This window comes from Rattus norvegicus, chromosome 7, assembly GCF_036323735.1.
Source record: "Rattus norvegicus strain BN/NHsdMcwi chromosome 7, GRCr8, whole genome shotgun sequence".
Lineage (NCBI taxonomy): Eukaryota > Metazoa > Chordata > Mammalia > Rodentia > Muridae > Rattus > Rattus norvegicus.
In genome coordinates, this window is record NC_086025.1 from 20,558,408 (window position 1) to 20,584,396 (window position 25,989).

The 25,989-nt window shown below is 45.4% G+C and overlaps 2 pseudogenes; one reads left to right on the forward strand and one right to left on the reverse strand.

Moving 5' to 3' along the window:
- The first annotated feature begins 471 nt into the window (after positions 1–471).
- On the forward strand, positions 472–13,847 carry LOC108351431 (uncharacterized; annotated as a pseudogene).
- Positions 13,848–14,993: 1,146 nt separating this feature from the next.
- Sgo1-ps1 (shugoshin 1, pseudogene 1) overlaps positions 14,994–25,989 on the reverse strand; it is a 36,700-nt pseudogene continuing 25,704 nt past the window's right edge.

Below are 25,989 nucleotides of genomic sequence, written 5' to 3' on the forward strand. Positions count from 1 at the left end.
TTTCACCCTCCCTTGCTGTACAATGGTTCCCGGAACATTCTTGCATGAAAAGTTTCCTGGAACAGCCACAATGACCCATAGCCTCCGGCCACAATGTTCCAATGGCCCTGTAAAATGTCACTACCCCCTAATCACAATGTCACAAAGTCCTGGGTGTGTTACCTAGTGTTACACATGACTAGCATATGACCTAACTGTATGGGCAGTCTATGGTTTTGGAATTTCCCTCCTCCCTCCCTCCTGATCCCCCTGGTTTGTGGGTTTTTTTCCTTTATAAGCTCTGTGAAAATTCAGGTCGGGGTCGAACTCCTCTACTCCCTGTGTGGTGTATGAGTCTCGACCCCAGCATGCTGGCCTGAGCTCTCGTTTCATCTTGCTTGCAATAAAGCTTCCTCATGTGATTACAGCAAGTTGGTGTCTGTGTCCTACTGGGTGCGCGCCTTTCCCGAGACTTGAGTGGGGGGCTCCCTTCGGGGGTCTTTCATTTTGGGGGCTCGTCCGGGATCTGCGCGACCACCCAGGGGTCCTAGACCCACTTGGAGGTAAGATTCTCTGTTTTATCTCAGCGCTGTGTCTGTGTCCATGTCTATGTTCTGTCTGGGAATCTGGTGCGATCGCTGTTTCGGTTTTGCGGACGCTCAGTGAGACCGCGCTCCAGGAAGGAGAGCGGGGTGGATAGGGATAGACGTGTCCAGGTATCCACCGTCCGTTCGCCCTGGGAGACGTCCCAGGAGGACACAAGGGGGGACCAGGGACGCCTGGTGAACCCCGTCTGATAGGTCCAGAGGAGACTTTACTCCTTGACGACCGGTTTGTTAGGCAAGGTCTACAACCTGCCGATCAGTTTCAGTGCCTCTGGTCGACACGAAGTCGACGTCGGTTTTGTTTTCTTTTTTCTCTTTTGTTTGTGCTCGTGTGTGTGGTGTGTGTTGTCGAGCTCGACATGGGACAGAAAGTAACGACTCCTTTGACTTTGACTCTGGATCACTGGACTGAAATAAGGACTAGAGCTCACAATTTTTCAGTAGACGTTAAGAAGGGACCCTGGCAGACTTTTTGTTCATCCGAATGGCCAACCTTTAAGGTAGGATGGCCACCAGAGGGAGCCTTTAACCTGTCTCTTGTTCTCGCTGTTAAGCGCATTGTCTTTCAGGAAGTAGGAGGACATCCCGACCAGATCCCCTATATCATCGTCTGGCAGGACCTAGTCCAGGATCCCCCACCTTGGGTTAAGCCCTGGATCACGGGGTCTGGAGTGACAGTGGCGGTTGCGGCAGCTAAACCTAAGCAGACCCAACCGTTGGCAGACCCTTCGGAACCTCCAAAGATCTACCCTGAGATCGAGGACCCTTTGTGGACGGAGCCACAGCCCCCCCCCCCTTATCCTCTGCCGCGACCATCTGCACCCCCGGCCCCGGCACCTGCCGAGAGGGACGGGGTGGGGGGGCCTGCGGCGGGGACACGGAGCCGGAGAGGCCGCAGCCCAGAAGGGGATTTCACTGTTGCCCTGCCCCTCCGTGCCTATGTTGGTGGCCCTCCGCCAGGCCCCGATGAACTTGTCCCTTTGCAGTACTGGCCTTTCTCTTCAGCTGATCTATACAACTGGAAAACTAATCACCCTTCTTTTTCAGAAAATCCCTCGGGCTTGACTGGGCTTCTTGAGTCCCTTATGTTTTCCCATCAGCCCACTTGGGATGATTGCCAGCAACTCCTGCAGGCCCTCTTCACCACAGAAGAGAAGGAGAGGATCCTGTTGGAAGCCAGAAAGAATGTCCCCGGACCAGATGGGACCCCCACTAATCTCCCCAATCTCATAGATGAAACCTTCCCCTTGACCCGCCCAGCCTGGGACTTCAACACTGCGGAAGGTAGGGAGCGTCTCACAGTATACCGCCGGACTCTAGTGGCGGGGCTCAAAGGGGCCGCTCGGCGACCCACTAATTTGGCTAAGGTAAGAGAAGTTCTTCAGGGACCAGCAGAGCCGCCCTCTGTTTTCTTAGAGCGATTGATGGAAGCCTATAGGAGATATACACCGTTTGACCCCTCCTCGGAGGGACAGCAAGCGGCTGTAGCCATGGCTTTCATTGGGCAGTCTGCCTCGGACATTAAAAGAAAGCTGCAGAGGTTAGAGGGGCTCCAGGACTACACTTTGCGAGATCTAGTAAAAGAAGCAGAGAAGGTGTATCATAAGAGGGAAACAGAGGAAGAGAAACAAGAAAGAGAGAAGAAAGAGGCAGAAGAGAGAGAGAACCGGCGTGATCGCCGGCAGGAGAGGAACTTAACTAAGATTTTGGCTGCAGTAGTAGGTGACAGAAGGATAGAGAAGGGACAGTCAGGGTACCTGGGCAACGGAGCAAAAAGACCTCCGGGAGGAAAAAGACTGCAGCTCGAAAATGATCAATGTGCATACTGCAAAGAAAGAGGACATTGGGCCAGAAACTGTCCTAAAAAGAAACAAAGAGGACCCAAGGTACTGGCCTTTGAAGAGAACTAGGGGAGTCGGGGCTCGACTCCCCTCCCCGAGCCTAGGGTAACTCTTTCTGTGGAGGGGACTCCTGTTGATTTCTTGGTAGACACAGGAGCAGAACATTCAGTTTTGACCAAGCCACTGGGACAATTGGGGCAAAAGAAGACTATGGTGATGGGAGCCACTGGTAGTAAACTTTACCCCTGGACCACTAAACGAGTTTTAGATGTAGGAAAAAGCCAAGTGACTCATTCTTTTCTTGTGATTCCTGAATGCCCCATGCCCCTGTTGGGAAGAGATTTATTAACCAAACTTAAGGCTCAAGTACAGTTCACCTCAAAAGGGCCAAAAGTAACCTGGGAAGAGGCCCCAGTTGCATGTTTGGTTTTAAGTTTAGAAGAAGAATACCGCCTCCATGAGCAGAATCCCAAACAGTTACTAGCCCCCGAGTGGCTGTCTGCTTTTTCCGAAGTCTGGGCGGAGCAGGCAGGGATGGGGTTAGCCAAGCAAGTACCGCCAGTAGTAGTAGAATTAAAAGCTGATGCCTCCCCAGTCTCAGTCAAACAATACCCTATGAGTAGGGAAGCTAAAGAAGGCATCCGGCCACAGATTCAGAGACTGTTACAACTAGGGATTCTAGTGCCTTGCCAATCTCCTTGGAACACTCCTCTCCTGCCTGTACGCAAGCCTGGGACTAATGATTATCGACCAGTACAGGATTTAAGAGAAGTTAACAAGAGGGTGCAGGACATCCACCCTACGGTTCCAAATCCTTACAATTTACTAAGTTCCCTACCACCAGAGCGGACTTGGTACACTGTCTTAGACTTAAAGGATGCCTTTTTCTGCCTTCGGTTACATCCCAACAGCCAGCCACTATTTGCTTTTGAGTGGAGAGATCCTGAAGGAGGACACACTGGCCAGCTGACCTGGACACGGCTGCCCCAAGGGTTCAAAAATTCTCCTACTCTCTTTGATGAGGCGCTCCATCGAGACCTTGCACCTTTCAGGGCACAAAACCCCCAGATTTCTCTCTTGCAGTACGTAGACGACCTACTGCTTGCTGCTACAACCCAAGAACTGTGTCGTGAGGGGACCAAAAAGCTCCTAAATGAATTGGGTGAGTTGGGGTACCGGGTGTCTGCTAAAAAAGCTCAGCTGTGTCGCACTGAGGTGACCTACCTAGGATACACTCTCCGAGAAGGAAAGCGGTGGCTCACCGAAGCTCGAAAGAAAACTGTGATGCAGATCCCGACCCCCACCACTCCGCGACAAGTACGTGAGTTTCTGGGGACGGCGGGCTTTTGTAGACTCTGGATACCGAGGTTCACAACACTGGCAGCCCCTTTGTACCCTCTTACAAAAGAAAAGGTCCCATTCACCTGGACCGAGGAGCACCAAAGAGCCTTTGAGGACATAAAAGCTACACTACTGGCAGCCCCTGCTCTGGCCTTGCCAGATTTGACTAAGCCTTTCACCTTATATGTTGATGAACGGGCTGGAGTAGCCTGCGGGGTCTTAACTCAGGCTCTAGGGCCCTGGAAACGCCCGGTAGCCTACTTGTCAAAAAGGTTGGACCCGGTCGCCAGCGGATGGCCCTCCTGCCTAAAAGCCATTGCTGCCGTGGCCTTACTTGTTAAAGATGCTGACAAGCTTACCCTAGGTCAGCATGTGACTGTCATTGCTCCCCATGCTCTGGAGAGTATCGTGCGGCAGCCACCGGACCGGTGGATGACTAACGCCCGGATGACCCACTATCAGAGCCTGTTACTGAATGAACGAGTGACTTTCGCCCCCCCTGCCATTCTTAATCCTGCTACTCTTCTCCCTGAGATACATAACTCCACCCCAATACATCAATGTGCCGACATCTTGGCGGAAGAAACCGGAACAAGAAAGGACCTGACTGATCGACCATGGCCAGGTGTGCCTGCTTGGTATACAGATGGTAGCAGTTTTGTGGTGGAAGGAAAAAGGAGAGCGGGAGCGGCAGTGGTGGATAGAAAACAGGTAATCTGGGCAAGTAGTCTTCCAGAAGGAACTTCAGCTCAAAAAGCCGAACTCGTGGCTTTGACTCAGGCCTTGCGATTGGCAGAAGGTAAGGCCATTAACATTTATACCGACAGCCGGTATGCCTTTGCTACAGCCCATATACATGGAGCCATCTACAAGCAAAGGGGGCTACTCACTTCAGCAGGAAGAGACATCAAAAACAAAGAAGAGATTTTAGCCCTTTTAGAGGCAGTACATTTGCCAAAGAAGGTGGCCATTATTCACTGTCCAGGTCACCAAAAAGGAGAAGATCCTATAACAAAAGGAAACCAAATGGCGGACCTCGTAGCAAAACAGGTGGCCCAGCAGGTAACAATATTAGCAGAAAAGAGTCAGACTCCAGTAAAAACTCCAGTTACTGATGACTCTAACTACATTTATTCAGCCAATGACTTTAAAATACTAGAAAATATGGTTCACAGAAAACAAGCTCAAGAATTCAGCTTTGATGGGATAGCGCGGACTATGGATGGGCGAGTGATCCTGCCAACAAAAGAAGGAATAAGTTATGTTCAAAGACTACACCAGTTGACTCATTTAGGGGCAGATAAACTAAAACAACTTGTCAAAGCTTCTAAATACCATGTGTTAAATTTAAATTCAACAATTAGGCAGGTGGTTGATTCTTGCCAGGCCTGTGCACTTACTAACGCCGCTAAGCCCTATCAAGAGCCTGGAAAAAGAAGACGAGGAGACCGACCAGGAGTCCACTGGGAAGTGGATTTTACTGAAATAAAGCCAGGGAAATATGGTAATAAATATCTATTAGTCTTTGTTGATACCTTTTCAGGATGGGTGGAGGCTTTCCCCACAAAATCCGAAACTGCTCAGGTGGTGGCCAAGAAGATTCTTGAAGAAATCTTACCCCGGTTTGGGGTACCCAAGGTAATCGGCTCGGATAATGGGCCAGCTTTTGTTGCCCAGGTAAGTCAGGGATTGGCCTCGCAACTGGGGACAGATTGGAAATTACATTGTGCATATAGACCCCAGAGTTCAGGACAGGTAGAAAGAATGAATAGAACTCTAAAAGAGACCCTAACTAAATTAGCCATTGAGACCGGTGGTAAAGACTGGGTGGCTCTCCTTCCCTTTGCGCTTCTTAGGGTCCGAAACACGCCCGGACGTTTCGGCCTCACTCCTTATGAAATTCTCCATGGGGGACCGCCCCCCTTGACTGAGTCCAGTGGGATATTGGATCCCAGTGCCGACTCTTCCTCATCCTCTGCTTTGTTTACCCATCTAAAGGCTCTGGAAGTCATCAGAACACAGATCTGGGACCAGATAAAAGAAGCCTACGCACCGGGAACTTCAGAGGTGCCCCACAGGTTCCAGGTTGGAGATTCGGTCTTAGACGACATCGAGCTGGCACCTTGGAGCCTCGGTGGAAAAGACCATATCTGGTGTTGCTGACCACCCCCACGGCAGTAAAGGTGGATGGGATCGCTGCCTAGATACACGCTTCCCACGTCAAGAAGACACCCAGCCAAAATGAAGACAACAACTGGATGGTGGCAACTACTGATAATCCTCTTAAGCTTCGCCTGTGCCGCAGAAGTGAAGAGCCAAGATGCAGGAATATGGCCAGGAAACATAGGAGCTGCGAATCCTCCAGCTAGGAAACCTGCGCCTCTGAAACCCGCGCCTCCGAAACCAACGCCAGCGAAACCGGAAATCATCCAGACTGCTGCCGCCGCAAAAGCCGCCGCTACTACTGCTGTCGCTGCTACTGCTGATGCAAACCGAGACCACGCTACTACTCGTGTTCCTAACGCCAAAACCATCAGGCCTGACCGTGAGCACCCACCAGATGATTCAGTTAAGGCTGCTCCTCACTCAGGTCAGGTTTACCTACCAAATTATAACCCACATCAGCCTTTAATTCTAACCTGGCAGGTTCTTGGTCCTGCTCTGGATCAGGTTTTATTCACCACTTCCAAAATAGCACCGCCAGGGACATGGTGGCCTGACCTAGCTTTCTGCCTCAAACAGATTATCCCCACTTCCATTCCCCCTAATCAAGTAAGAAGCTATGGGTTTTACTGCTGCCCAGAGCATAATAAGCAGACTGTATGTGGGGGGCCAGCCTCACATTATTGTGCTAAATGGAGTTGTGTTTCTTCCAATGATGGTGACTGGAAATGGGACAGCGAATATACTCATGACAGGGCTACCTTTTCTTTTGAAAACTCTGGGCCAGGGAGGTATGTCATAATAGAACCATATAAAAGATCTGACTGTCGCTCTGCTGATTTAGATAGAATTCGGATCAAATTTACAGACGCTGGTAAAAATTATGATACCCAAGCATGGATGAGGGACATGAGATGGGGGGTAGTTTTTAATAACTATAATAACAAGCCTGGATCGTCAGTCATGGTTCGCTTAAGCCTTAGTAGCCCCCCAGCCCAACCTGTAGGTCCTAATGTCCTAGCTAAAGAACCTCCCTCCACTTCAAATACTCCCATACCCCCGGACACTGAAAATCGTCTGTTTAGCTTAATACAAGGGGCATTCCTGGTCCTGAATCGTACCAATCCTAACGTTACTCAGTCTTGTTGGTTGTGCTATGCCTCTAGCCCCCCATATTATGAAGGTATTGCTCAGACCAGGGGTTACAACAAAACAACAGATTCCTCTCAATGCCCCTGGGGGGAAAACAGAAAGTTAACTCTAACAGCAGTCTCAGGAAGTGGACTTTGTTTAGGCCAGGTACCTCATGATAAACAGCACCTTTGTAATCAAACACAGATCGTCCAGCCTACGGAAGGTAATCAGTATCTAGTACCCCCCCTAGACACAGCATGGGCCTGCAACACTGGTCTCACTCCTTGTGTATCAACTTCTGTTTTCAATACTTCCAAAGATTACTGTATCTTGGTTCAACTCGTTCCTAGGCTCCTATATCATGATGATAGCTCCTTTGTAGATGAGTTTGATCACCGAGGTCGTTAGAAGAGAGAGCCTATCACCTTGACCTTTGCAGTACTCATGGGACTGGGGATAGCGGCTGGAGTTGGTACGGGGGCCGCTGCATTAATTCAGACCCCCCAATATTATGAGGAATTACGAGCAGCTATGGATACTGACCTTAGATCCATAGAACAATCTATAACTAAACTAGAAGAGTCTTTAACCTCCCTGTCTGAAGTGGTACTACAGAATAGAAGGGGACTAGATTTATTATTCCTCAAAGAAGGGGGACTCTGTGCTGCTCTAAAAGAAGAATGTTGTTTTTATGTTGATCATTCTGGAGTAATCAAGGATTCGATGGCTAAACTTAGAGAGCGCTTAGATATACGAAAAAAGGAAAGAGAAGATAGACAGGGATGGTTTGAAAGTTGGTTTAATAAGTCCCCATGGTTAACCACTCTCCTCTCTACTTTAGTTGGGCCCATTATAATTCTCATGCTTCTACTTACTTTCGGGCCATGTATAATCAATAGGCTGGTGACATTTATAAAAGAAAGAGTGAGTGCTGTTCAGGTACTGGTCCTGCGACAACAGTACCAAGAGTTACAATGGGATGAACAATGGCTCTAAGATTAGAGCCGATCAAAAAGAAGAAGTGGGGAATGAAGGATTGAAAATTTAATAAAAAGCCGCCTAGCTACCCAAAAAGAAGAAGTAGGGGCCTAGCTACTCAAAAAGAAGAAGTATAGAGTCTGTGAGAACATGAACTTTTCACCCTCCCTTGCTGTACAATGGTTCCCGGAACATTCTTGCATGAAAAGTTTCCTGGAACAGCCACAATGACCCATAGCCTCCGGCCACAATGTTCCAATGGCCCTGTAAAATGTCACTACCCCCTAATCACAATGTCACAAAGTCCTGGGTGTGTTACCTAGTGTTACACATGACTAGCATATGACCTAACTGTATGGGCAGTCTATGGTTTTGGAATTTCCCTCCTCCCTCCCTCCTGATCCCCCTGGTTTGTGGTTTTTTTCCTTTATAAGCTCTGTGAAAATTCAGGTCGGGGTCGAACTCCTCTACTCCCTGTGTGGTGTATGAGTCTCGACCCCAGCATGCTGGCCTGAGCTCTCGTTTCATCTTGCTTGCAATAAAGCTTCCTCGTGTGATTACAGCAAGTTGGTGTCTGTGTCCTACTGGGTGCGCGCCTTTCCCGAGACTTGAGTGGGGGGCTCCCTTCGGGGGTCTTTCAAAGGTTTCCTGCCCTGTGCACGGGTGGAAGAAGGTTCCCCACCCCGAAATGGCGCCTGTGAGTAGATGAAGGATTCCTACTCCGAATAGTCTTTTTCTTTCTTTTTTTTCCTTTTTAGAAAGCGCACCGGGGGACGCCCCAATCGCACAGGCTCTGGGACTCGTGAGAGACGTTCCACGAGTCAGCCTTTGTTGGGTCCTGGCTCTGGGACGCGTGAGAGACGTTCCTCGAGCCGAATTTTGTCGGGAGGACCCGGCAACGGACAGTCAAAAAGATCTGACTGTGACTTTGGAGGTCATGTTCGGCTGCCTATTTAAGTATAGGCACGGACAAGTGTGCTTAGATGTGTTAGTGTTTGTTGTCTGTATTCTGTTTCTGTGTTTGGTATCCCGGAAGCAGCTAAGGTTAAGCTGAAGTTTGGGCCAGGTACTGAAGGTACCAGGCATCTGTGGAAATTGGTTATAGGATGCTTTGTCTTGGTCTTGTTTGTCTGGATTGTTTTCTGTGGTATTGTCCAGTGTTTTTTTTGACTTTTGTTTCGTGTTTGAATTTGGACTGACGACCGTGTTTAAAATCTTGGACTGACGACTGTGTTTGAAATCATGAAACTGTTTGCTTTGTTCGTTGAAGAGTTTTACTTGGTCCCCTTAATGCTTAGTGAGTAAGAAACTTAATCTTATGGACCCCGCTCTAGTGGCGGTGTGTTGGTTGATAGCCAAAGTTAATTTTTAAAATAGTGTTTTATCTGTGCTTGTGCTCACAGCACACAGTAGAGGGGAGCGAAATTAGCTGCGGAGCTGCTGCAGCGAGCATGGGGACTTCTCAAGTCTCACCCAATTTTTCTGGCTCTTCAGGAGCTGTTTAAAAGGAAAAGGCTTAAGGTAAAAAGAAACACTATAGAGAGATTTCTTAGTGAATTACTACACCTTGGTTCGCGATCTCTGGGAATCTCATGGTGGACAGCTGAGATAAGCTGGAAAAGGATTTAAATTTTGCTTGGGAGCAAAGAATCTTAAAGGTGGAGTTTCAGCCGGTATGACACTTAGTGCGTAGCTGCCTAAAAGATCAGAAATGCTGTTAATAGGCTATAAAAAAGGGACAGGCTGTGTTAGAAATGCTACAGAAGAATAATCTAAAAAGGCTGAGAGCTAGGTGGGGCTATAAGGAAAACAAGAACAGGAAAGGAATTTCTGACATTTGCTCACAGAAGGAGAGTGCTCATTTAGAGAAGTTCTTTAAGGAAGCCTGCCTTATCTGCTGTCTTTATTCCAAGGGAGGAGTCAGTCTCCAGCACTAAATTACTTGGAGGTAGCCAAGGTCAGGATTAATGTTTTCTTTTCCATGGGCCTTTAAACCCAGTGAGACAGTTTGGTAAAGGGCTACTACTGAGGTCCTGATAGCCCCAGGTGAACTGGTTACAATTCTTTTATCAGCCCCCTGGCATCTAGCACCCAGGTTCTAACCATCTCTCCATCCTTTTGTTATTAGTTGTTACTAGAAGCCTAGTGTCATTTGGAGGCTGGTTCTCTTGAGAGACAAAGCCATGGAGCTGACACTGACAATGGCCTTTTTGTTCCAAGAAAGGCCTCCTGGTTTAGCTGTGTGACTAAATGCTGTTTGCCCTCTTCGGTAGACTCTATTCTCAAGATTCTCTTGTTTTCTCACCATCCCATTTGATATGCTTGTTAGTAACTGTTACAGGTCTTCTTTACCACCGATGAAAGACGGAATCCTACTGGAGACCAGAAAAAAATGTTCCAGACACGGATAGAAGGCCCTCACTTCTGCCTGCTCTCTTCAGACGCCTGAAGGTAGGGAGTGCTCCAGGTCTGCCCCCAGGCTCCAAGGGTCGGTCTCCTAGGGGCTGGAAAATGCCCCACCAATCTGGCTAAGATAAGGAAAAGATATGAAGAGAAAGTTACAGAAACTTGAAGGGTTAAGCTAAGTCGCTGAGAGAGTTATTGTAAGTTGATGCATGGTTCAGGGTCTGTGCAGAAAAGTGGACAGCACCTAATAGCTGTAGAAGAAGATGCAGAGAGACAGAAAAAAAAGAAAGAAAGAAAGAAAGAAAGAAAGAAAGAAAGAAAGAAAGAAAGAGGTAAAGAGTGCAGGAAGCTAGGGAAGAAAAGAGACTAAAAGAAGAGGAAGCTAGAGAGCTAAAGAGAGATAAAAGACAAGAGAGGAACATATACTGGCCACAGTAGTTAGGGAACCTAGGAAGACAGTACCTGGCAACAGAAGAGAATTCCTGGCTAAAGATCAGTGTGCCTAATGCAAAGAAAAAAAAAGACACTGGGTCAGGGACTGCCCCAGAAAGAACAAGAGGGGACACTGGAGAGCCTCTTGGTCCTAGAGTGCTGGCTATGTACAGAGATAGAAGGGAAGTGTGGATGCAGGGACCCAATGCTCTGTGCTCCTATGCCCCCCTCCAGTGGGCCAATATCCAAAGACCTTGGGTACAGGGGCCTACTGGCAACAAACAATACTTATGGACTGCCCGAAGAACAGTGGACCTTGGCGTGGGCCGGGTAACCCACTAGTTCATAGTCATCCCTGACTGCCCCTATCCCTTGCTCATGAGAAAATTGCTCTCCAAAATGGCTTGCGTGGGCTGAAATGGCTGGGTGAGGCCATGTGTATGCATATCTACAGACTGTGTATGCGGAGCTTAAGACCTGTCTCAGTGCACCAGTACCTGATGCTGGGAGACGAATGGCTTAGCGCTGTTCTACTTGGAACATATCACTCCTGCCAGCCGGGCACTAACAATTATCACCCAATCCAGGACTTAAACTGTGATAGAGTGGCTGATGTTCTGCCTTTGAATAGAGTGTCCCAAAAGATGGGACCACTGGTTAGCTGCCATGGACTAGATTCTCCACCGGTTGGGGACAATCTGGTCACCTTGCTGCCCAATCCGGACCTGGAGCCACCACAGCACGAGTGTCAAGTACTGGCAGAAGCCCATGGGTGGAGGAAAGACCTCTGCGACTGGCTGATTGACCCCTGCTGAAAGCCGAGGACCTTGTCCACAGACGGGAACAGTTCTCTTCATGAATGAAGGTCAGAGACAAGTGGGTGCTGCCATGGTGGACAACACAATGTCATCTGGGATGGCTGAACCTCTACCCCCCCCCCAGTACATCAGCACTGCAGATGCCTTTACCATCTCTTGGATGCCCTGGTGAAGCCAACAACTGTGAGTACTATTCATTGCTCAGGATATCAGGAGGGAAGAGATTCAGTGACATGGGGCAATAACGAAGCAGATAAAGTGGCTCGAAAAATGGTTATGCAGGAGCCCATCCTGGTTGCAGGCCTGCAAGAGACAGCCACTGGGAACTGGGATCGGACTAAGGGATGGCCTCACTTAGAAAAGGCCCAAATTGCTTAAAAGATAAAGGACAATGGCACATTGAGGGGAAAGCTATACTCCCCAGAGAATAAAGGAAAGACTCACTTTGCCAAATACAGAAATGGACTCATTTAGGAGATAAAAAGTTTGTCCAAGTAGTTAAGTGTATGTAATAGACTTTAAGATTTTAGCCAGAGAGACAGTAGAAAGTATAAGGTATGTCAATAAGTGAATGCTTAGCAAGCAAACAGGGCAAAGAGACCTAGAGAGTTTGGTGAAAAGTCGAAGTGAACTTCACTGAGATAAAACCAGAAAAATATAATCACAAGTATCTCCTAGTGCTTGTAGATACTTTTTCAGGAATAGATAGAAGCTTTCCTCACCAAACAAGAGACGGCCTCTGCAATCATCAAGAAGATACTGGAAGAAATCTTCCTCCGATTTGGAATGCCCAAGGTAATCTGGTCAGACAACGGCCCTACTTTCGTTGCCAAGGTAAGCCAGGGTGTGGCCAAGTATTTAGAGGTCAATTGGAAATTACATTGTATTTACAGACCTCAAAGTTCAGGACAGGTAGAGTAAATAAATAGAACTCTAAAAGAGACCCTGACCAAATTAACCATGGAGACTGGCACAGACTGGGTGACACTCCTTCCCTCTTGCTCTCTTCAGAGCAAGAAATACCCCTTCCAGATTCAGCCTTACCCCCTTTGAGATCTTATATGGGGCCTCAGCCCCCCTGACTGTATTAGATGATGTTACTGAACCAACATGTCATAGTGCCATAGTAATAATGATTTGTGTGCCAGGCTAAAAGACCTACAGGTGATACAGAAAGAAATCTGCTCACAGCTGACAGCAGCCTATGCCCCGGAGACCCCTGAGACATCCCATCAGTTCCAGGTTGCAGCTACACTGAGCCCAGACATCGCTGGAAAGGACTGTACCTGGTGCTACTGACCACCCTGACAGCTGTCAATTCTCAGCCCTCACCAGCCGTGTACTAGCTGTTGGGGCTGAGAGCTGGGACCTAGAGGGAAATTCAGTCATGTTTGTCCTGGGTTCTGTCAAGATAGGTGTGGGATAGGCTTGATTTCCATTACAAATGATGTAACATTGCATATGTTAGTACTCTTAACACTTCTTGGGACTGTGCCTCAGGGATCACAGTCCGTATAAGCTTAGAAGTTCTAAAAGCTAGTCATGACCTTGGTGGATAAGCTTGGATAGTGTCCAGGTTAGAATCCTCATGTTAAGACTACAATACCAAGCTGTTATGCTAGATGAAGCTGAGTTCTCCATGAAGTTCTAGGATTAGAACTATTAACAAAAAAAGAAGAAGTGGGGAATGAAGGATTAAAAATTAATAATAAGCCGCCTAGCTACCCAAAAAGAAGAGGTAGGGTCTGTGAGAACATGAACTTTTCGCCCCTCCCTTGCTGTGCAATGGTTCCCGGAACATTCTTGCATGAAAGGTTTCCTGGAACAGCCACAATGACCCATAGCCTCCGGCCACAATGGTCCAATGGCCCTGTAAAATGTCGCAAAGTCCTGGGTGTGTTGCCTAGTGTTGCACGTGGCTAGCATATGGCCTAGATGTATGGGCAGTTTATGGTTTTGGAATTCCCCTCCTCCCTCCCTCTTGATCCCCCTGGTTTGTGGTTTTTTTTCCTTTATAAGCTCTGTGAAAATTCAGGTCGGGGTCGAACTCCTCTACTCCCTGTGTGGCGTATGAGTCTCGACCCCAGCATGCTGGCCTGAGCTCTCGTTTCATCTCGCTCACAATAAATCTTCCTCGTGTGATTACAGCAGGTCGGTGTCTGTGTCCTACTGGGTGCGCGTCTTTCCCGAGACTTGAGTGGGGGGCTCCCTTCGGGGGTCTTTCACTATGACTACTCCTACCACACACAGGGTTGTGGGTCCTATCCTCAGCGCTATAAAAACCAGCAGCTAAAAGGCTGTGATGGGTGAGAGGGATGCACATGAGTGACAAAGAAAGAAGGACTCTCAGTTTGATGGCAGATGTAGGAAGTAATGCAGATGTGGGGCAAATCTGAGATGAACACCAGATGGCCCTTCTGATAAGTTAGAAAAATCTCCTGTTTGCAGTGGGATTTATCCCTGGGCCTTGCCCATGTGAGGCAAATGTTTTACTACTGAATTAATGAAAATTGAAATGTCTTGATGTTGGCCCTGGAGGCCCAGGTGGGAAAACTTGACAGGACAAATCTAATGGGAAAAGAAGGGAACGTTGGCAGGGAAGACAGAAGAGGGTCCAGCTAAGCTGGGAGTGGCAAATGCCAGAAAGGAAGATAATCACGATTACCTGATTAAGAGCAGAAGCTGGTCATCATAGACTTCATCTTTCTTTAAAAACGGACCAGTTACAATGCTTTAGTTTTAAAGACATACATACACAGGTAGAGATTCACTTTTCTGAACTGGATACTTATATTTTCCCCATAGATCAAAACCAGAAGCCCCCTTTATTTACACATTTACACTGTAGACTGACCACACGAAGCACTAGCCCGAGGTTCATGACATGGTATTATTCTGCTGAGGAATAGCACTGTACTCACAGTTCACAACAGTTACCTTGTTCCAGAACCCAGTTCATTAATTCTCTTAATCACAATTCCATATGCATTTTTCCAGGAAGAATCACAATGACAGAAGGGATCCTTACCCACTTATGGTATGTCTTACTGTGGTGTTAAGGATTTATGAAGTATTTACATCATATTTAAGGTTTCTACTCTGCAAGTCTCTGCTTAAGGAAAAAATACAGATGCCAGAGAAATTTTAGATGTTGGTAGTAATCCATACAAAGTCTAGGTCCAAGGGCCAGAGCCTGACACGGGATGGCTCTGCCCATATGCGCACTCTCACAACACTCTATTAGGCAAAAGAGAAGGATCACCTCCAACAGTATCCAATGAAAAGAGTTATTGTGTTTACTTTGTTCTTTTACGATGCCTCATTTCCTTTTTCTGCTTGAAAATAGAATTCAAGAAACACAAGTCTGTAAAAGGGTCCCCTCTTCTTAGCTTCGAATTGAGTGTCGGCTCTTTATAGCTTGTGATGGTGGTACACCTGCGCAGAGACACTGCTGGGCTGTCTTCATGCCGTTTTGGAGCCAGAGAAAGCTTCCTGCTTTTCACTATAGGATGCCGCAAACTATTGGTGACACCCGTTAGACCTCGGTGAGGTGACTCTTGAGTCTCAGGTCGGGCACCAGTGGGAACTGTGGGTGGCAGCACCTCCTCCACCGTTTCTCATCCGGATACTTAGAGCCTCTTTTAGAGCAAGACCTGGTAACTGGTTCCTCTGACCCCGTGTAGTCTTGCAAGCGCTTGTAAGGAGGCAGCTAGGGGTCGTAGTCAGACTCGCCCTCAGAGGTACTGCATGCACTCACTTCTGAGTTGATGCTGTCGGTTTCTCTATTGGAGCCATCCATAATTTTTTGTCGGAAAGGGGTGTAGTGAACACGTTCTTTTAGATTGAAATCGTAAGCATCACTGGAACCAACACACTCATCCAGTGAATTCGGGAGTAAAGCCTGCTTTTCTTTGCCTTTGCTGCCCTTACTCCTCAATGAGAAGTTTGACTTGCATCTCTGGTTGGTTCTTCTTTACTCTGCTCTTCTTTTTTGCGCTCGTTTATGCTTGATCTCTATTTGTTCAGGCTTAGATGATGAAATGGCTTCTTGTGTTTTAGTAATCTTTGCTGGGCTAATCAGTCTAGGGCATAAGTTAATTTGCTCCTTGTTCCACAGGTAAACATTTTTTTCTACATTGTCAAGTCTATGCAGGGTTACAGTTAGGTCTTTACATCTACTGCTTTTAACCTCCAAGGACGGCTCCTCTCTTGAACTGGCTTTACTAAAGTCTTTTCTTAAGTGCTGACGGGAAGATACAGTTCTAGGTAAGACTTCATCAGTAGAGTTGACTTTACCTGAATCAAAATCACAACCCAGTATTTCTGGTGTAACAGTAGGACTTGCTCCTGTGGTTTGGTAGGGACAGTCAGTTTCTTCAAGAGCAGTTTGCTGTAAGGTCTTCACAGACAAGTCCCTGGGAACATTGTCAAAGTCCCTGGTCGTATTTTCACTGCTGGAGACCACTTCTGAGGGACGTTCTTTCCAGTTCTGCTGAGCAGTTTCTTCACTTTGTCGGGAGGTTAGCTTCTCTTTCAGTGTACACAGCTGGCAGGTGAGGTGGTAGCATTCTCTTCTCGGCTGTAGGATGTATCCTATGCTTCTCTCACTTTGGATTTCTCATTTTCCAAAGCCAAAACTAACAACATAGTGAAACTCATCTCCATTCTCACCGCCCGTACCACGCCGTACCTCAGCCGCTCAGAAAGCAACTTCTGATGACCTTTTTCCCCCAGAGCTACCCTGACATAAAAGTCAAACTTAGAAAGCTAGAGAGGGGCCCCCTAACTCCACAGGCAGATGTCTTGGTACTGGCCTTCAAAGTGTACCATGAGAGAGATGAGAAAGCCAACAGACAAAAATAGCATATGCTGGCAAAGGCTGTCTGACCAGCTCCAGCCACTGTCCCAGACTCCTGGTCTTTAAGGCTCAGAGACCACCAAGCTCCTGCTACAAATGTGATCAATAAGGTCATTGGGCGAGGGCTTGCCCTAACTTCCACAAGGAAAGGGTACATTTCCTAGGTGCCATCAGGAGGGACATTGGGCTGTCAATTGCCTTTACATTTCAAAGGACAGAGGAGCATCACTCCCAGATAATCCTCCAGTCAATCTTCTAGGCTTGCCTATGGACAACTGAAGAGGTCCTAGCTTCCTTAACCCAACCACTGCCATCACTAGCAGGTAGCCCTGGGTAGTCATCATAGTATACGGGCAACCCATCTCCTTCCACTTGGACAGTGGAACCACTTACTCAGTCCTGACAGAGTTTTGGGAACCCACTTCCCCATCTCATTCCCCTATTGTCGGGGTAGGAGGACAACTTTACCTTTCTCACCAGACCCCACCACTTAGTTACATTTTTAGGAGTGTTCCTCTCCCCCATTCCTTTTTGGTAGTGCCAGCATATCCTAGACCCTTATTGGGAAGGGATCTTCTAAGTTGGGAGCCTCTATTCCCTTTGCTTCCCCTTGCCCCACTTGCCTAAACCCAAACTTGCAAGCAGCCCCTTTTATAGTGAGTCAGGCATACCTGGCTGTTGCCAGGTAACTGTGGGGCAGAGCTTAGACAAATGCTAACACTGTCTGACAATCTGGTTCATAGTTCAGCTGCCTCCATTCCTTTAGATCTGTGAAGCTCTTTTTTTTTTTTTTTTTTTTTTGGTTCTTTTTTTCGGAGCTGGGGACCGAACCCAGGGCCTTGCGCTTCCTAGGTAAGTGCTCTACCACTGAGCTAAATCCCCAGCCCCTCTGTGAAGCTCCTTATACAATTCTTATTGTATCTTTATACTTTACATAGTTGAGAAATTATATATTTTTGAACTCATGTTTTTAGCGTTCTTTCCCACAGCCTTGAGGGCTGTCTCGTGGTCTCAGTATTTACCATTTTGCTGAGAAATCAGTCACACCTTAGCTGCCCAAACTCTGATTATCATGGAGTTATTAACATTAATATGGAGGAGGTTTCTTTAATGTGAAAATATGTACATTATTACTCAAACAAGACTTACGCTCACAACAACCATTGATACTTATGTATGCCCATGCCCTGTTACATCTGTTGCAGGGGCAGGAAACTTGTCATGCCATTCCTGCCATGGCCAAGGCAGACTCAGCAATTACATCAGCATAAAGGATTGGAAAAAGATTTCCAAGAAATAAACCTAAGTGCCTCGCCCAACCTCGACCAGCAAGAAAGACACGACCACAGGAGATCTTCTTCAAGCAGTTTTATTCAGGAACCTTGATTCAATCTTCTGACCTCTCTCTCTTCTGGCTCTCTCTCCCCGGGGAACGCCCTGCACCACACTTAAATAGCTAGCATTGGCCAGTCCTAGCAAGCCATGTGGGTCATGTAGATAGGCTGTCACTATGTGGAAGCTAGCGGGCCAGGCAGACATAGCCAAATAAGGACTTGTTTACTGCAAGGAGCACTCACGGTTGGGAGGGTGGAAGGCGGAAACCAGCGCCATCTTTGAGGCACAGCACGTCGCAGCTCTCTACACCTAAGAAGCAAACTGATATATAGTCATTCTAATATCTAACAAAATAGACTTCAAACCAGATGGGGAAGAACACTTCATATTCACCAAAGGAAAAATCCGCCAAGATGACATTTCAAATCTTTGTTGCTCTTGTTTGTTTGTTTGAGACCTGATTTCTTTGTATAGGCCTGGCTGTCCTGGAACTAGTTTTGTAGACCAAGTTGGCCTCCAACTCATGGATATCTGCCTGCCTCTGCCTTCTGAGTGCTGGGTTTAATAGGCCTGAGTCACCACTGCCTAGCAATGTTTCAATCCTTAAGATCTATTCCTTGAATGCAAGGGCATCCAAGTTTATAAAAGAAACATTACTGAAGCTTAAATCATACATTGACCCTCACACATTGATAATGGGAGATTTAAATACCCGACTTTCACCAACAGACAAGTCATCCAGACTAGAACTAAGCAGAGAAATACTGGCGCTAACAGATGTAATAAACCAAATTGACCTAACAGATATCAACAGAACAGTTCACCAAAACTTAAAAGAATATACCTTTTTTCTCAGCACCTAACAGAACTTTCTCCAAAATTGGCCACATACTTAGCTACAAAGTCTCAATAGATACAAAAAAAATAACCCTCTGTGTTCTATCAGAGTGACCCAGATTAAAGGTGGATTTCAAAAACAGTAACAAAAGAAAGCTTATAAACTCATGGAACCTGAACAACCCTCTAGTGAATGATCACTGGGCCAAGACAGAAATAAAGGAAGAAGTTAAACACTGTCATTGAGATTTCAATGAAAATAAATGACAGGATACCCAAACCTATGGGATACGGTGAAAGCAGTGCTAAGAGGAAAGTTCAGAGTCCTAAGTGCCTTCATTAAAAAAATATTTGGTCAGATCTCTTCTAGCAACTTAACAGCACACCTGAAAGCTCTGGAACAAAGTGAAGCAAGCACATCATAGAGGAATAGATGGGAGGAAATAAACTGAGGGCTAAAAATCGATAAAATAGAATCAAAGAGAACAATAAAACAAATCAATGAAACAAAGAGTTGGTTCTTTAATAAAATCAACAAGACAGATAAACCTTTACCCAAACTAACTAAAACTTAGAAAGAAAATTTCCCAAATTAACAAAACCAGAAATGAAAAGCGAGACATAACCACAGACACTGAAGAAATCCAGAAAAATCAAAGGACATACTTCAAAAATCCATACTCTGTAATATTGGAAAATCCAAAAGAAATGGGTAAGTTTCTCAGTAGATTCCACTTACGAAAGTCAAATCAAGATCAGATAAATAACTTAAATAGACCTATAACCCTTAAAGAAATAAAAGGAGTCATTAAAAGTCTCCCAATGAGAAAAAGCCCAGGGCCAGAAGGTTTTAGTGCAGAATTCTACCAGACCTTCAAAGAAGAGCTAGTACCAATACTCCTCAAATTATTCTATAAAATAGAATCAGAAAGTACACTGCCAAATTTATTTTATAAGGCCACAGTCATCCTAATACCAAAACCATACAAAGATTAAACAAAGTAAAAGAATGTCAGACCAATTTCCCTTATGAATACATAATACAATTCCCTTATGAATACATGGTGTAAGGGTTCATGATTCGCTGAAGAATGATTGATACCCCAGACTCAAATAGTATGTAAATACTAAGAGTGTTTAGCCTGCAGACGTCCAGCATGTTGGGGTCTCCCATTACCAAGATAGAAAGACCCCAAAGTGAGCGTGAAGGCCTGATTTAAAGCACATTAGGAGAATTCCGGGGGAGGTGACCTCTATCTTAGTCTGTTGAGTCCATCTCTAGAGACATTTCACCAGAACCATTACCAGGATGTAGGGGCTGGGAACTATTGCAGAGGAAGTCTGGAAAGTACTGCTGACCATCATCCTTGTCTCAGGCCAAGTGTTGGGGCAGTTTCTGATGACAGGGTAGTTTCTGACTAGCTGCCTAAAGCATGGGTTGTTATTTTTTTTTCTTCTAGTAACTGACTTGCCTAATTCTTAGGCATAGTTTCCTGAATGGCAGTTTGAAGCCTGCCATGGAATCAGCCTAGCCTTCTCAATAGATACAAAAATATTCAGCAAAACACTAGGAAACCGGATCCAAAAATACATCAAAAACATCATCTATGATGAACAAGTAAGATGCAAATATGATTCAACATATGAAAATTTGTCAATCTAATCCACCATGGAAACAAAGAGAAGGAAAAAAAACCACACGATCTTCTAATTAGATGCCACAAAAAGGCCTTTGACAAAATCTAACACCCTTTAATAATAAAAAGTCCTTGTGAGATTATTAATACACAGGGCATACCTAAACATAATAAAGGCAATTTACAGCAAGCCTGTAGCCAACATCAAATTAAATGGAAAGAAAATCAAAGCAATTCCACTAAACTCAGAAACAAGCCAAGCAAGACAAGGCTGTCCACTCTCTCCAAATAAATTCAATATAGTACTTGAAGTATTGATCTATCTAGCAAGATAGATCAATAAGACAACTGAAGGAGATCAAGAAACTACAAATCGGATAAAAAGAAGTCAAAGTATCCTTATTTGCAGATGATACATTAGTATACATTGACCTCAAAAATTCCACCAGGGAACTCCTAGATCTGATAAGCACCTTCAGTGAAGTGGCTGGACACAAGATTAATTTTTTAAATTAGTAGCTCTCCTATATACAGATGACAAAAGGACTGAGGAAGAAATAAGGGAAACAACCTCAATCACTATAAAATATTTTAGGGTAACCCTAACCAAGCAAGTAAAAGACATGTACTACAAGAACTTCAAGTCTCTGAAGAAAGAAATTGAAAAAGACATCAGAAGATGGAAAGATCTCCCATGATCATGGATCAGTGGGATTAACACAGTGAAAATGGCCATCTTACCAAAAGCAATCTGCAGGTCCAATGCAATCCGCATTAAAAGTCCATCACAATTCTTCACAGACTTGAGAAGACAATTCTCAACTTCATATGGAAAAACAAAAAAACCCAGAATAGCCAAAACAATCCTGACCAATAAAAGAACTTCCAGAGATATCACCAACCCCGATCTCAAGCTAAACTACAGAGCTAACGGTAATAAAAAACTTCATGGTTTTGACATACACGCAAACACATTGATCAATGGACTTGAGTGGAAAACCCACACATAAATCCACACACCTACGGACACCCAATTTTTTTAGAAGGAAGCCAGAAATACACATTGGAGAAAAGAAAGCACCTTCAATACATGATGCTGCTCTAACTGGGTGTCTGCATGTAGAAGAAGGCAAACAGATCCATATCCACCGCCCTGCATAGAACTCAAGGTGGATCAAAGACCTCAACACAAAATGAGACAAACTGAACCTAATAGAAGAGATAATGATGAGTGGCCTTGAATACATTGGCACAAGAGAAAACCTCCTGAACAGAACACTGATAACACAGGCACTGAGATCAACTGGTAAATAAGACCTCACGAAACTGAAAACCTTCTGTAAGTCAAAGGATACAGTCCATGGGACAAAACGACAGCCTACAGAATGGGAACCAATTTTCACCAACTCTACATCCTGTAGAGGGCTAATATCCAGAATACATAAAGAACTCGGGAAATTAGACATCAACAAGCCAAGTAATCCAATTAGGAAATGGGGTACAAATCTAAACAGCGAATTCTCAGTAGAGGAATCTCAAATGGCCTAGGAACAGTCAACTGCTCAAAATCCTTAGCCATCGGGGAGATCAAAACTACTTTGAGATTCATCTTATACCTGACAGAATCATGCTGGTGAGGATGTGGAGCAAAGGGAACACTCTTCACTGCTGGTGGGAATGCAAACTACACAGCCACTTTGGAAGTCAATTTAGTGGTTTCTCAGAATAGATCGTCCTCAAGACCCAGCTATACCACTCGTGGCTACACACCCAAAGGACACTATAGACCACAAGGACACATGCTCTACTACGTTCATAGCAGCTTTACTCATAATAGCCAGAAACTGGAAACAACCCAGATGCCCATCAACTGAAGGATGGATAATGAAAAACATGTACCGTTGCATGACAATTATTTGACTGGTTTTTTAAAAAAAAAATGGTATCACGAAATTTGCAGGCAAATGGATAGAACTAGAATAATTCATCCCGGAGTGCGGCAGCCGAGACTCAGAAAGGCAAACATGTTGTGTACTCATAAGTGAACATCAGCTGGTAAATGGAGGATAACCACACTACAATCCACAGACCCAGAGAGGCTAAGTAACAAGGAATGGAGGGAGGGCACAGAGGGGAGGATGCAGTCTAGATGTATTATACAAAAGAAAAATAGATAAAAAAGGAAGACAAATAATAAAACCCAGACAATAACAGTGTGGAAGAAGGGAAAGAGAAAGAGGAAAAAAGGAAAACTAGTAAAATGTATATATGCAAAATGTCATATCTTCACTATTAGAAAAAGCCTACAGGCAGGAAGATTCAAAAGGCACTTGAAAAGAATTGCAAACAGAACAGAAGTTGGGTACCACGCTTCTAAGAAGGGTGATCTCCAAGTTCCGGGTGGGCTGGAAGTCCATTGGAACAAGTGATGCTGACTCATACATATCTGAGGAAGACGGACAGAAAACGGTCCTGAAGTTGGAAGTGGATTCCACCCACCAGTTCCCAGTGTCCATGATCCACAAATAAGGATCTCGACGGACCTAAAATAGCAGTTTCAGCTGTATTCCTGTGCGGGTACCATCTGGTCTGGGAAGATCTGGAAAGTAAATAATTGGTAGAGGTATGACACATGAGCTCAGGGCCTGTCACAGTCCGACTTGGATAAGGACGCCCACGTGGGGAGCATGGGTAGTCCAGAACTAGGAGAGGGAGCTTTGAGTTGCAGGGGCAATCCGGTGGAGGATAGATGGATGCCGAGCAGTACCGGTGGAGGATAGATGGATGCCGAGCGTCCTATCGAGACAGTCCGGAAGAGTTCCGTACTTGGTGGGTGACCAGATGGCGCCACATGCAGAACACCTATTTCCCTCCAAGGCTTGGAATCAGGCTTGCCTCGAGGAGGTTGTCCAGGCTGTGTACTGCTCACAGTGGTGGCTTGGGTGGGGAATGTGAATGTACCATAAAATAGTCACTAGACACCTTTCTGGAGCGATTCTAGCCCGCACTAAAATCATAGAGGAGCTGAGAGAACTGCGTGTCAGGTAAGCGGTCCAGCTGAGGCAGCAGTACAGGCTCACAGAATGGGTTTCGTCACAGCTTTATTGAGATAAAATTCACACGATTTTACCCATTTAAAGTGTACAATTCAGTTTTATGTATACTCAGAGGGGTTGAGATCATGTCTATAATCTTCTTTTTTCTGTTTCTGGTTTTTTGAAACAGGGTTTCTCTGTGTAACAGAGCCTGGCTGTCCTGTACTCGCTTTGTAGACCAGGCTGGTGTTGAACCGGCAACCTCTGCCTCCTGAGAAAGCTCTGTGCCGCCACCGCCTGGCTCTATTATCTATTTTTACAGCATTTTCATCAGCTCAAAGTGGAATCCCATGTCCGCTAGCAACCTGTTACAGTTCACAAATCGCCACTCAAACCAGACAAACACTGATCTCAGTCAAGCAAAAAGTTTGTTGAATGCACGCCTTAATACTGGATGTCCAGGACCTCAAAGAGGACTATGGCCCTAGTATGCTCTCAGGGTAGGCTTTTAATAGGAAAAACCAGGTTCAGAAGTTTAAAGGGTAAGTTGGAGAGCAGTTGGCTTACTAGACAAAGTATTATCAGTAACCTTTAAGCTGATTGGTCCTGAGTAAGGTAAGGGGTAGGGTGGATGGGTGGGGAACGGGAACTTCAGAACACTGAGGTAACAGAGTATTATAATCAGAACATTTTGGTTTATTAGTAACATTCTTCAGTGTCAGCCACAAAAACCATAGTGAACTCTATGTCAGTGGAGGAAGGGCTGCCTGGTGGTTAGCTCTGACTCAACTGATTTATACTTAATAGTTCATATTGACTTTTGATTTGATGGGTCTTATGGTGCTTTGTGGAATCTCTTAAAATTAGCAAACCTCTTACCGCATATTCAGAACATACAGAACAAAACAGGGTGTGTGGTCAGTGTGTCCTTGAGTCAATTATTTCTCTGTGTCAACCACTGGCAGGCATGTTACAACAACAGTATGAAATATCTGGAAGGCATGGGACAAAATGGCTACAGCTGTGATGGGGACATCCAGAAGTTGGCTGTGGGTTTTCTGGCTATGGGTTTACTAGTGTAGAAAGTGCATGTGAGCGGCTTGTGTCTAGCTTCTGTTCGTTTATAAAACTGTTTTGGGGGTTTATATTATAGCATTATAAAAGGAAATACTTTCTTTTCATAAAACAAATGCATCTTAATGTAGAACCCATAGGAGACATCCTTTATAAAACTGATTCATAAAGATTATAAACTGACAAGATTTTTTTAAGAAGAATAAATCATTATATATACAGCAAAACAAAACAAAACAGGAGCTTGTAGACAGACACAGTAGCACATGGCTGGAATCCCAGCTTCTTGAGAGGCTGAGGGGAAAAGCAGGAGGACTACATGTTCAAGGCCAGCCCGAGCAGTTTAGGCAAACCCTGTCTCAAAACATTTTAGAATATTTGTATGTGTATGTATGTAGCATCGGGGACGGAAGAGCACGTCAGATCTTCTGGACCTGTAGATGGTCTGAGCCACCATGCGAGTCCTGGGATCTGAACCTGGGCCTTCTTCAAAAGCAGCAAGTGCTCTTAACAGCTGAGTCCCTCTAGATCCCTCAATGTGTCTTTTAACTAACAAGGAATACTGCAGTTCAGCACTCAGGCCCATACTAGACAAAGCAAAACTCCGAATGTTGACATAGAGAATATACCTTTCGAGAACCTATTTCACAAAATTTTGCTATATTTAAGCCACAGATTTCCTGAAAATTCCAAAGAGAATTAATACAGATGACATTCTCTGATTATGACACAACAAAACCAGAAGTTAATAAACATATTAAAATAATTGTCTGGCTTAAAATGATGTAACTCTGACCATGTTGGGTTAAAGAAGGTGTAGGAGGCTGGAGAGATGGTTCAGGGATGGCTTGCTCTTTCAGAGGATTCAGATTCGGTTTCCGGAACCCATGTAGGGGCTCACAATTGTATGTAACTCCAGTTCTACAGGATGTTAGGCCTTCTTCTGATCATCGTGGATACCCAGCATGTGGCACACAGACAGACAGGCAGACAGACAGACAGATGGATAAGACATTTGTACACAGAAGATAGAAATTTTTATTTTTATTCAAAATTATTAATAAAATTGGTTGTAAAAACAGTTATTTCTGGAGAGTACCAATCACAAAGTTATACATACTAGAACTCACAGGGTATATAGTCGAAGCAGTTACACACATTGAAACTCATAGGGTCAATACTGTCAAAAACTACCATAAGTAAAACATCTGGACAGAAGTTAGCAAAGGAAATGTGTGACCCCAACCCTTGGTCTGTGGTACTTATTTCAAGAAGCCCCCAAGGGAGACACCGAGAACTGAGTTCGATGCAAACACAAAAGGTTTATTTTCCAGTGCATTGGGGTCGACCTTCAATTAGTCCCTCCAGGTAACTATACAGGGCACTTGGTCTGGGTGCCGGAGGGATCCTGGCCTAAAGACTCTTTCTTTTACTGCTTTGATCACCTGCAAATCAAAGGTCCCTATGGGTGAGCACCCTACTCTGAAGGTGGGCCATTTGGAGGAGCAGAGAGTAA